Raw genomic sequence first — 9,668 nt, forward strand, 5'->3', positions numbered from 1 at the left:
GCTCCATTACCAGGTCTACATGAAATTGATTGAAATACACAAAAAAAAAAAAAAAAAAAAACTGTTGAAATCTTTACCCTGCTTTCCTCACGACCTCACCACAACACCTTCGCCGCCATTAATGGCGTCCATCAATGCATTCTGGATTCTATCAAACTCTCGTTATCTTCAATCTTATTCCCATTTGAATCAGTGAGAGAAACTTTACCACAAAATAATCTTCTTTTTCATCAAATTCCATTATAGCTTTCTCAATTATAAGCCCTTTTAAAACCCTAGTGATTGTAAGGAGAAAACCCATTTTGTCTTGAGCTCGAATTATGAAAATAATATCATATGTTGCATCTTTTTTTACTGTTACAGAAGTATTGGAACCTCGATTTGTTAATTTGAAAACATTTGTAAACGCTTTCTTGAGTGCGCGCATTCTTTCGAAGTGGAAGTGGTTTGAGTGACATTAAAGACGAAAACATGGTCGGAGGAAGACGATTTCCGCACCTAAGTCGGATGAAGGGTCGTCGGAGGTTGCATGATCGGAGGCTGTGGAGTCAGAGGTTGCATGGTCTATGTTTCAGTGGAAGCAACTATTAGGACATATTGGGAATACTCTATTTTTGCCCAAATTTGTCCCGGTCCTTCAATGTTGCATAGGGGACCGAAGCAACAAAGATTCATGGACTCACTCCACCTTTGGACCCAATGTTTGCTTAAAAAAACATAGGACTTTTGGCAAAGTGCGGTCTAAAACTTATGGTTTTTATAAGATTAGCCCAAAATTATAAAATAAAAAGAACTAGATATAATGAAATCTTGAAATATAATTATACATAAAAAATAAAAAAAATATATTTAAATTTTTTTAAAATTTTTGAAAAGATTAATACTATTGAAAACTATATGAATAAAAGTAATTTATAAATACAAAGACATATCACTCCATTTCGATGAGGAATAAAACACTTATCCCCCAGGAATAACTCAGCCAAAAAGAAGGAATCACTTTTATTCCTTATGACAACAAAATAAGACTTTTTTCATTCCGATATAATGCTCCATTCCGTTACATTTCTAATTAGTGTATACCAAATGCTACTACCATGTTAATCTCTGCAAATAGTTGAGAAATAATCGTCTCCACCCCCAAATAGAAAAGGCCCATTAGAGCGTCCTAGGTTGGTAAGAGGCCCATATGATGGGTTATTAGGAAATTCCAAATAGCACACTCCGTAAGGGGGCAAGACACATTAGGTATTTTTTAATGTTCGATTGAGTTAAATCATTTTACACGTTTGCTTGGATCATGCATTGCACAATGCACAATTCAAGCACGGCTAAATACCAAACACAATGGCAGAACACATATAAAAGAAACATAAAAATATAGCACCATATTCAACAATGCAAACATATGGAGATCATATCAAACGTATATAACATTAAATATAACTCAATGCGAGCAAAGATGAACATCCCCAAAGTTCATTTCTTTAAATTTACTTTTTACAATTACAATAGTTCAAAACAAATAACAAAAACTAATCTACAACTAGAAAATTTCTTAGATATACTTAACATACAAAAACTTGAAATCATAGTATCGTAGTTCTTATCCAACATGATGTTAGAGCTATTTATATCACCATGCATGACTTTTTGTTGCGATAACAAAGGATTATGACGGCATGCTAACCCACACACAACACCAATGTCTATCTGGAAGCATCAGACTCACTCTCACGTGACACTAGCACAACACATATTTTTGGATGCACAAGTCTCATGTAGAGCCGATGTCTCAAGATATGCAATGGTGTTGCTTGTGGGCTATACTACCTTCATAATCCTTTGTAATCGTTGAAAAAAAGTCATACATCGTGACATAAAGAGCTCCAACATCTTGTTGGATGAGAATCAAGAAACCAAGATTTTTGGGTTTTGTAGATATCAAAAATAGTTTATGGTAAGTACATACTCATTAAACTCATCAAATGAAATCTTAAAATGGACAAAATGCCGTTATGGTCTTCAATTGAAAATCCAACCTTTAAGACCTCCAAGGTAACTGAAAAAAACATAATCTCAACATTAATTCCAAACTTACTAACCAATCAGATGGTATAAAACATACCATGAGTTTTAAAATCTTTAAGATCGACAACTGGTACTGACTTTGCAAAGTGTTTAACAATAATCTCTACCATAAAAATGGTAGAAAAAGAGCTAAAGGAATAAAAACTAGTGTTAACAGATTTAACAATTTGTAAGCAAATCTAATGCTCGATCTATAAAATTCAAACAATTGTCTTTATGTGATTCATATTTGTACACAACATCGATATCAAAGTTCGATAATTTTTATGATATGTAACTAGCAAAATAGAGAATCAAACTAAATTTTTTAGGAAATCTAGATCTAAAGAAATCGGCCAAATGCTATGTAAGATATCTTAGAAAACTTTTTATTTAATAATCAGCTTAATTGAATACTAAAAAAAATTAAGTGACTTGCAAATATATAATAGGCAATAAACAACATGATGCAATACATGATGTAAAACATACCTATACTTGCAACATGAACACCAATAGGGCCGATGAGGGCATTTCTTCGATTGTGAATACAAGATTCAACACATCGTGAGAAATTCGGCGGATGATAGAAGTCTAGGGTTTGTTGATTTATGATGGTCGTGAAATTTTAGTTAGTCCCTCTCGTACACCAATATCTATCAATTTGGTCCTTGTTTTAATTAGTATTTGCAAAAGACGTTTCAATTTGGTTCTTTTTTCACAAGCAGTAGCAAATGACTATGGATGTCAACGGGGGCAAACGGGACAAGGATTGCATCCCCCGATCCCGCCCCCAAAATTTTTCTGTTACCCCGCCCCCGCCCCCGAAATCTCCATCATTTCCACCCCCGCCCCCGCCCCCGAATTCCCCTTCTGACCCCTGCCCCCGATTGATTTTGGGCTAACTTATTTGGGCTAAAAGAAGTTATTGTTTGGGCTAAAAGAAACTATTTTTTGGATAACAAATAACATAATTTTACATGTTACAAACAATTTAAAAACATGTTTTTTGTTGAATTTTTGTACGTAAAAATCATTTTATTGTTTATTATATTTATATAATTAATATATGCCAATTTATATAATTTATTAACGGGGCCCCCACGGGGGTTTCGGGATGGGACTACCAACCCCTGCCCCCACCCCCGTCCCCATGTTTTTTCAACAAATGCCCCCACACGGGACGAGACCCCCACGGGATCGGGTTCCCACAAGACTTTTTGACATCCCTACAAATGACATCCTTTCTGTAAAGTATTTGCAAAAAAGGTCCTTTTGATGTTGAGTTTTATGAGATACATCATACATCCCAAACCAATGGCAAACACAAGATAAAATCTCATACGCCAAAAAAATTACATTATATTGGAAAATTTTCAAAAAATAAAATTATACTGTGCTGCAAAATTTGAGAGGTTATTCCGGTTACCCTGGAAACCCTATGTTCGCCATTGTGGCAAACATGTAACAGAATAGGCCAAAAGACATTAAGGCTAGAGGAAGCGATGCTGAACTTAACATGCTGCCAAATGCGTTTCTTTTTTGACTTTTTTTATAGCTACATAAGCTTAGCATGTCCATCTAGTAAAAATTAGGGAGTAATGGTGATGTCATTTAAATAGGTTTGATTTTAAGAAAAAAAAAACAATTTAGAGACAACATATCACAGCCCACCATCCCACTTCATCTCTCTATCTCTTTTCTCGTTGGTCAGACGTCGATGATGGCTTAGCCACCCCATTGGCAAGAGTTAGAAACAGTGATTGACGTTCTTGATGAGGGCGGTGGTGAGGTTTAATGCTTCCCACTCCTTTTAGTCTAAGAGAATGTGTGTGGTCGATGAACATGTATAATGAATATATGAAAAACACACATAATAGTTAAAAAATCATCATTATACTTTGACTTAATCCGTGCATTAACAGGTGAAAATGAAAATGAAACCATCAATATCATGTTTATTATTAAATCGATCTTTATTTATTATTAAACTTTTAGGTCAAAATAACATTTAGACAAATATCACGAAATTAGAATAAAATAGCAAAATGAAAATGATATAAGATATTAGATATCAGATAATAAGTAAACATGGTCAAACAAGTCAACCAACCATGCAGGTTTATCCAGAAAGCAGCCAACGGATTTTTTTTTTCTCTTTTTGGTTTTAGATTTGCAAGAAATTGAATAAGTAATTAAGGAGTAGTTGCAATTTAGGAGTATATTAGAGTACTAGTTGTGAAACTCATGTATTACATGAGTTTATATATATATATATATATATATATATATATATATATATATATATATATATATATATATATATATATATATATACATATATATATATATGTCAAAATATTTGAGAACTTTGAATTTATAAGAAAATAAGAAAAAATAATGAATTATTATAATATAAATATTTTTTATTTTATAAATTTAAACAAATAATTTAAATAAATAAAAAATTTAAACAAATAATTTAACTACAAAATAACATTTGAAAAATTGAATAAGAGTGTGACAAATGACAAAAAAACATTGATTTATTAGAGAGGATGTGTAATCCATCCTTTTTGCCCCCTACAATTTTTAGACTCACCGAAGGAATGTACAAAACCTCCAAATTATTTTTACAGACTCACTGGAGGAATGTACAAAACCTCCAAATTTTATAGTCTCAATGAAGGAGTGTACAAAACCTCTTCAATTAGACACATATTTTAGTTTTGATTTAGAAGTTGTATGGAACATGAGGTCACAAACCATACTGCTTTTAGTGGATATATTGACATTTTAAAAAAAGTTATTGTGTCTTAATTGTTATGATATTGGCAGTAGCGACAAAATTTGCGGGTTACTTCTATAGTGAAAGATCATAAAATCATTTTCCTTGGTGTGTTTTTTCAATGGATCAGTTTTGCAGTTTTTAAATACGGTTTAGGTTTTGTATCAATGCAATTTTGGTTTTAAACCAATAATTCTAAAATTTGGTGTCGATCTTTTATATTTATTTGTGTGTTTTTTTAAACCGTGAAAACAATGTGCATGTAAACAAGTATGGTACGGTATTCCTATTATTTTTTTTGAAATCGTTTATTTGCAAAAGTTAATTTTCAGCTCAAAGCAAATATGTAAAAACAAAATTTCTAAAATGTCTTTAAATACAAACAGTTGATGCAAAAATTAAAATTAGAGTTTGGTTGACTTTCTTATAAATTTATAATTAGTCAATTAGAATATATATATATATATATATATATATATATATATATATATATATATATGGTTTTAAATACAAAAATAAAAACAAATCATTATCATACATACTTATAAAGCTAACATTTTTTCTTGAATCTCATGCATTTGAAACCCCCATTCTTTTTTCCTTTCACCACATTCATTTGAAACTCCCATGACTTTTCAATTTCCTTATAATAATAATAATAATTATAATTTGGTAATTAGGTTAAATAAATATCAAATCTAAAGTGTATTCATATATAAACTAAATTTCAATATTAAAAAAATATCTTTAATTTTACTTATAAAATTATGTTTTTTAACTTTCAACATATTATACTTAATTTATTAGTTTTAATATATTGTTGGATGTAAACCATTATCATTTTAAAGGTATAATTTTTGAATAATTTTTATAAAATACTTAAATTATTAATTAAAATATAACATTATAGGCTCAACTTAAATATAAATTTTATTTAACTTAAACAACCCAAAGATTATTTTATAAATAATTAAAAGTGATAAATTGCAGTGCCTTTCTAATAATGATTGTAAGTTGGTTAATAAGGTTAAATAAATATCAAACCTAAAGTGTAATTATAAATAGACTAAATTTCAATTTTAAAATAATATCTTTACTTCTATTTATAAAGTTATGTCTTTAAATTTTAACATATTATACTTAATTTATTAGATTTAAAATGTTGTTGCATGTAAGCCATTATCAGTTTAAAGCTACAACTTTTGAACAGTTTTGACAAAATACTTAAATTGTTAATTTAAATATAATATTACAGTGTCAAGTTAAATATAAATTTCAGTTCCACTAAAAAAACCAAATAATATTTTGTAAATAGTTAACAGTGATAAATTATAGTGATAAATGAAAAAACTAAATTGTAATATCAGTTTAACTAAAATATTTCCTAAATATATTTATATAATCGTTAAAAATTTTCAAATAAGTAGCTTAAAATAACTTATAATAACAATAGTTAAAAATAACTCTATATCAATGATTATATTGTTACCTTTAAAATCAAAAAAAATAATGTTTGATGTTTTAAATAATTATAATGATAGAAATTAAAACATTAAACAAATAAAATTTAAAAAATTAGTTAAAAATAACAACTATAAATAATATTAAGCCATATATAATATTTAATTTTATTGATGTGTAACTCGCGAGTAGAAGTCATTCAAATGATTGAGATTATGACGTTATAATAGATTTATATCTTATCATATAATTAAAAATAATCAATATTTTATATCAAATTAATATACGAATTGTTATATCAAATTTAACAACAACGTTATTGTTATATTTAAAAAAATATATATTTGTAAAAACTTCAACTATATAGGTGTTTCTGCGCATTACAATGTCAACTAAAATATAAATTTCAGTTCCATTTAAAAAAACTAAAGAATATTTTGTAAATAGTTAAAAGTGATAAATTGTAGTGATAAAAGCAAACACTAAATTGTAATTTCAATTTAACTAAAATATTTCTTAAATATATTTTTATAATCGTTAAAAGTTTCCAAATAAGTAGCTTAAAATAACTTACAATAACAATAGTTAAAAACAACTCTTTATAAATGATTATATTGTTAGCTTTAAAATAAAATACAATGTTTGATGTTTTAAATATTATAATGATAGAAGTTAAAACATTAAGCAAATAAATTTTAAAAAATTAATTAACAATAAGAACAACTATATATAACATCAAATCATATATTATACTTAATTTTATTCATGTGTAACTCATAGGTAGAAGTCATTCAAACGATTGAGATTATGAAATTATAATAAATATATATATGTTATCATATAGTTGAAAATAATCAATATATTATATCAATTTGGTATATACAAATTATTATATCAAATTTAATAACAACGTTATTGTTATATTTAAAAAATCATATATTTGTAAAGACTTCAACTATATAGGTGTTTCTTCGCAACGCGCGGGCATTCGCCTAGTATAATTATAAAGCTAGCAGTTTTCCTTTCACCACATTCATTTGAAACTCTCATTTATTTTTCCTTTCACCACATTCATTTGAAACTCCCATGACTTTTCAATTTCTTTCTAATAATAATTATAATTTGGTTAGTTATGTTAAATAAATATCAAACTTAAGGTGTAATCATATATAAACTAAATTTCAATATGAAAATAATATCTTTACTTCTACTTATAAAGTTATGTTTTTTTTTAACTTTAAACATATTATACTTAATTTATTAACTTTAATATATTGTTAGATGTAAACCATTATCATTTTAAAGATACAATTTTGGAATAATTTATATAAAACACTTCAATTATTAATTTAAATATAACATTATAGGGTCAACTTAAATAGAAATTTTAGTTTAACTTAAACAAACAAAGAATATTTTGTAAATAGTTAAAAGTGATAAATTGTAGTGTCTTTCTAATAATGATTATAAGTTAGTTAAGAAGGTTAAATAAGTATCAAACCTAAAGTGTAATCATAAATAAATTAACTAAATTTCAATATTAAAATAATATTTTTACTTCTAATTATAAAGTTATATATTTAACTTTCAACATATTATACTTAATTTATTAGATTTAATATGTTGTTGTATGTAAACCATTATCAATTTAAAACTACAACTTTTGAACAGTTTGGACAAAATACTTAAATTATTAATTTAAATATAACATTACAAGGTCAACTTCAATATAAATTTCATTTCACTTAAAAAAAACCCAAAGACTATTTTATGAATAGTTAAAAATGATAAATTGTAGTGTTAAATGCAAAAGCTAAATTGTAATATCAATTTAACTAAAATATTTCCTAAATATATTTTTATAATCATTAAAAGTTTTCAAATAATTAGCTTAAAATAACTTAAAATAACAATAGTTAAAAATAACTCTATATAAATGATTATATTGTTACTTTTAAAATAAAAATGATTGTTTGATATTTTAAATAATTACAATGATAGAAATTAAAACGTTAAGCAAATAAATTTAAAAAAAATTAATTAATAATAACTACAACTATAAATAACATTAAACTATATATCATATTTTATTTTATTTACGAGCAACCTGCGGGTAGAGGTCGTTCAAAAGATTGAGATTATGCAGTTTTAATAGATGTATATATTATCATATAATTCAAAATAGAGTAAATTACATGAATGGTCCCTATGGTTTAGAGTAATTTGCATGTTCGGTCCTTGACTTATTTTTCTTAACTCGAAGGGTCCCTACTATTTGTTTTTGTTACGCACTTTGTCTCTATCTTACCTAAAATGACTATTTTTTCCCTTGATTTTCTAATTTATTTAAATAAACACACCCCAACCCCACCCATTCACCTTACCTTACCTAACTCACAATTTTCCCTATTTAAATAATAGTCTTTGTAGGTAAGAAATAGACCAAACGCGTGACAAAAACAAACAGTAGGGACAAAGCGCGTAACAAAAACAAACAGTAGGGACAAAGCGCATATCAAAAACAAATAGTAGGGACCTTCCGAGTTAAAAGAATAAGTCAGGGACCAAGCGCGCAAATCACCTCAAACCATAGGGACCATTTGTGTAATTTACTCTACAAAATAATCAATATATTATATCTTCTTACTATACGAATTATTATATCAAATTTAACAATAACATTATTGTTATATTTAAAAAAAACATGTAAAAATTTCAGTTATATAGATGCTTCTATGCAACGCGCAGACATTCGCCTAGTTTGAAAATAAGTTTTGCGAATGATATGGAATCTTGGTTAAATGGTTAAAACTTAATGTCTAACATTCAAACTACACATATAATATGTATTAGTATTTCTTAATATTCTAAATAACATGTATATATTATAGAATATAAATAAATATAAGTTAGTGATTTATTATTTTATATATTTTTTGTGCCGTTTGGTTTTGATGGACCGGTTTCTTGGTTAAAAGTGCAACGACCTGCAAACTTTTGGTTTTTGCAAAAATTAAATCCGCACCATTGGTTTTTACATCGGTTTCGGTTTGTCGGTTGCGGTTTTGTTGGATTTTTTGTGGTCGGTTCGATTTTTGCTCACCCCTAGAAGATATTGCGTTCGAGCTCGCTTATTGTCCTTAATGGTTTTAGTGTTTTTTTTTCTTTTATCTATGCTTTTCCTAAAATTGGGAAATGATTTTTTGGATTATCTCAAATTTGATTTGCATCTAACCACAAACAATGTGGTCCAAATTTCAGATTTTAGAAAGACATATATACACGAGTCTACAATTATTTCATGTTTATTAATTAATTTCTAAAAATTGATAGGTAAGGAGTTAAAGAC

At 27.4% G+C, this 9,668-nt stretch overlaps 1 long non-coding RNA gene across 1 annotated transcript; it reads right to left on the bottom strand.

Moving 5' to 3' along the window:
* Window positions 1–1,418: 1,418 nt before the first annotated feature.
* Window positions 1,419–2,708, bottom strand: LOC111899544 (uncharacterized). The gene is made up of 2 exons (XR_002852993.3): window positions 2,563–2,708; window positions 1,419–2,062 (listed from the first exon to the last, which is right to left on the bottom strand). It is a non-coding gene; the product is annotated as an uncharacterized LOC111899544 (long non-coding RNA).
* Window positions 2,709–9,668: the final 6,960 nt, after the last annotated feature.

This window comes from Lactuca sativa, chromosome 6 (genome assembly GCF_002870075.4).
Source record: "Lactuca sativa cultivar Salinas chromosome 6, Lsat_Salinas_v11, whole genome shotgun sequence".
In the NCBI taxonomy this organism is placed as follows: Eukaryota; Viridiplantae; Streptophyta; class Magnoliopsida; order Asterales; family Asteraceae; genus Lactuca; species Lactuca sativa.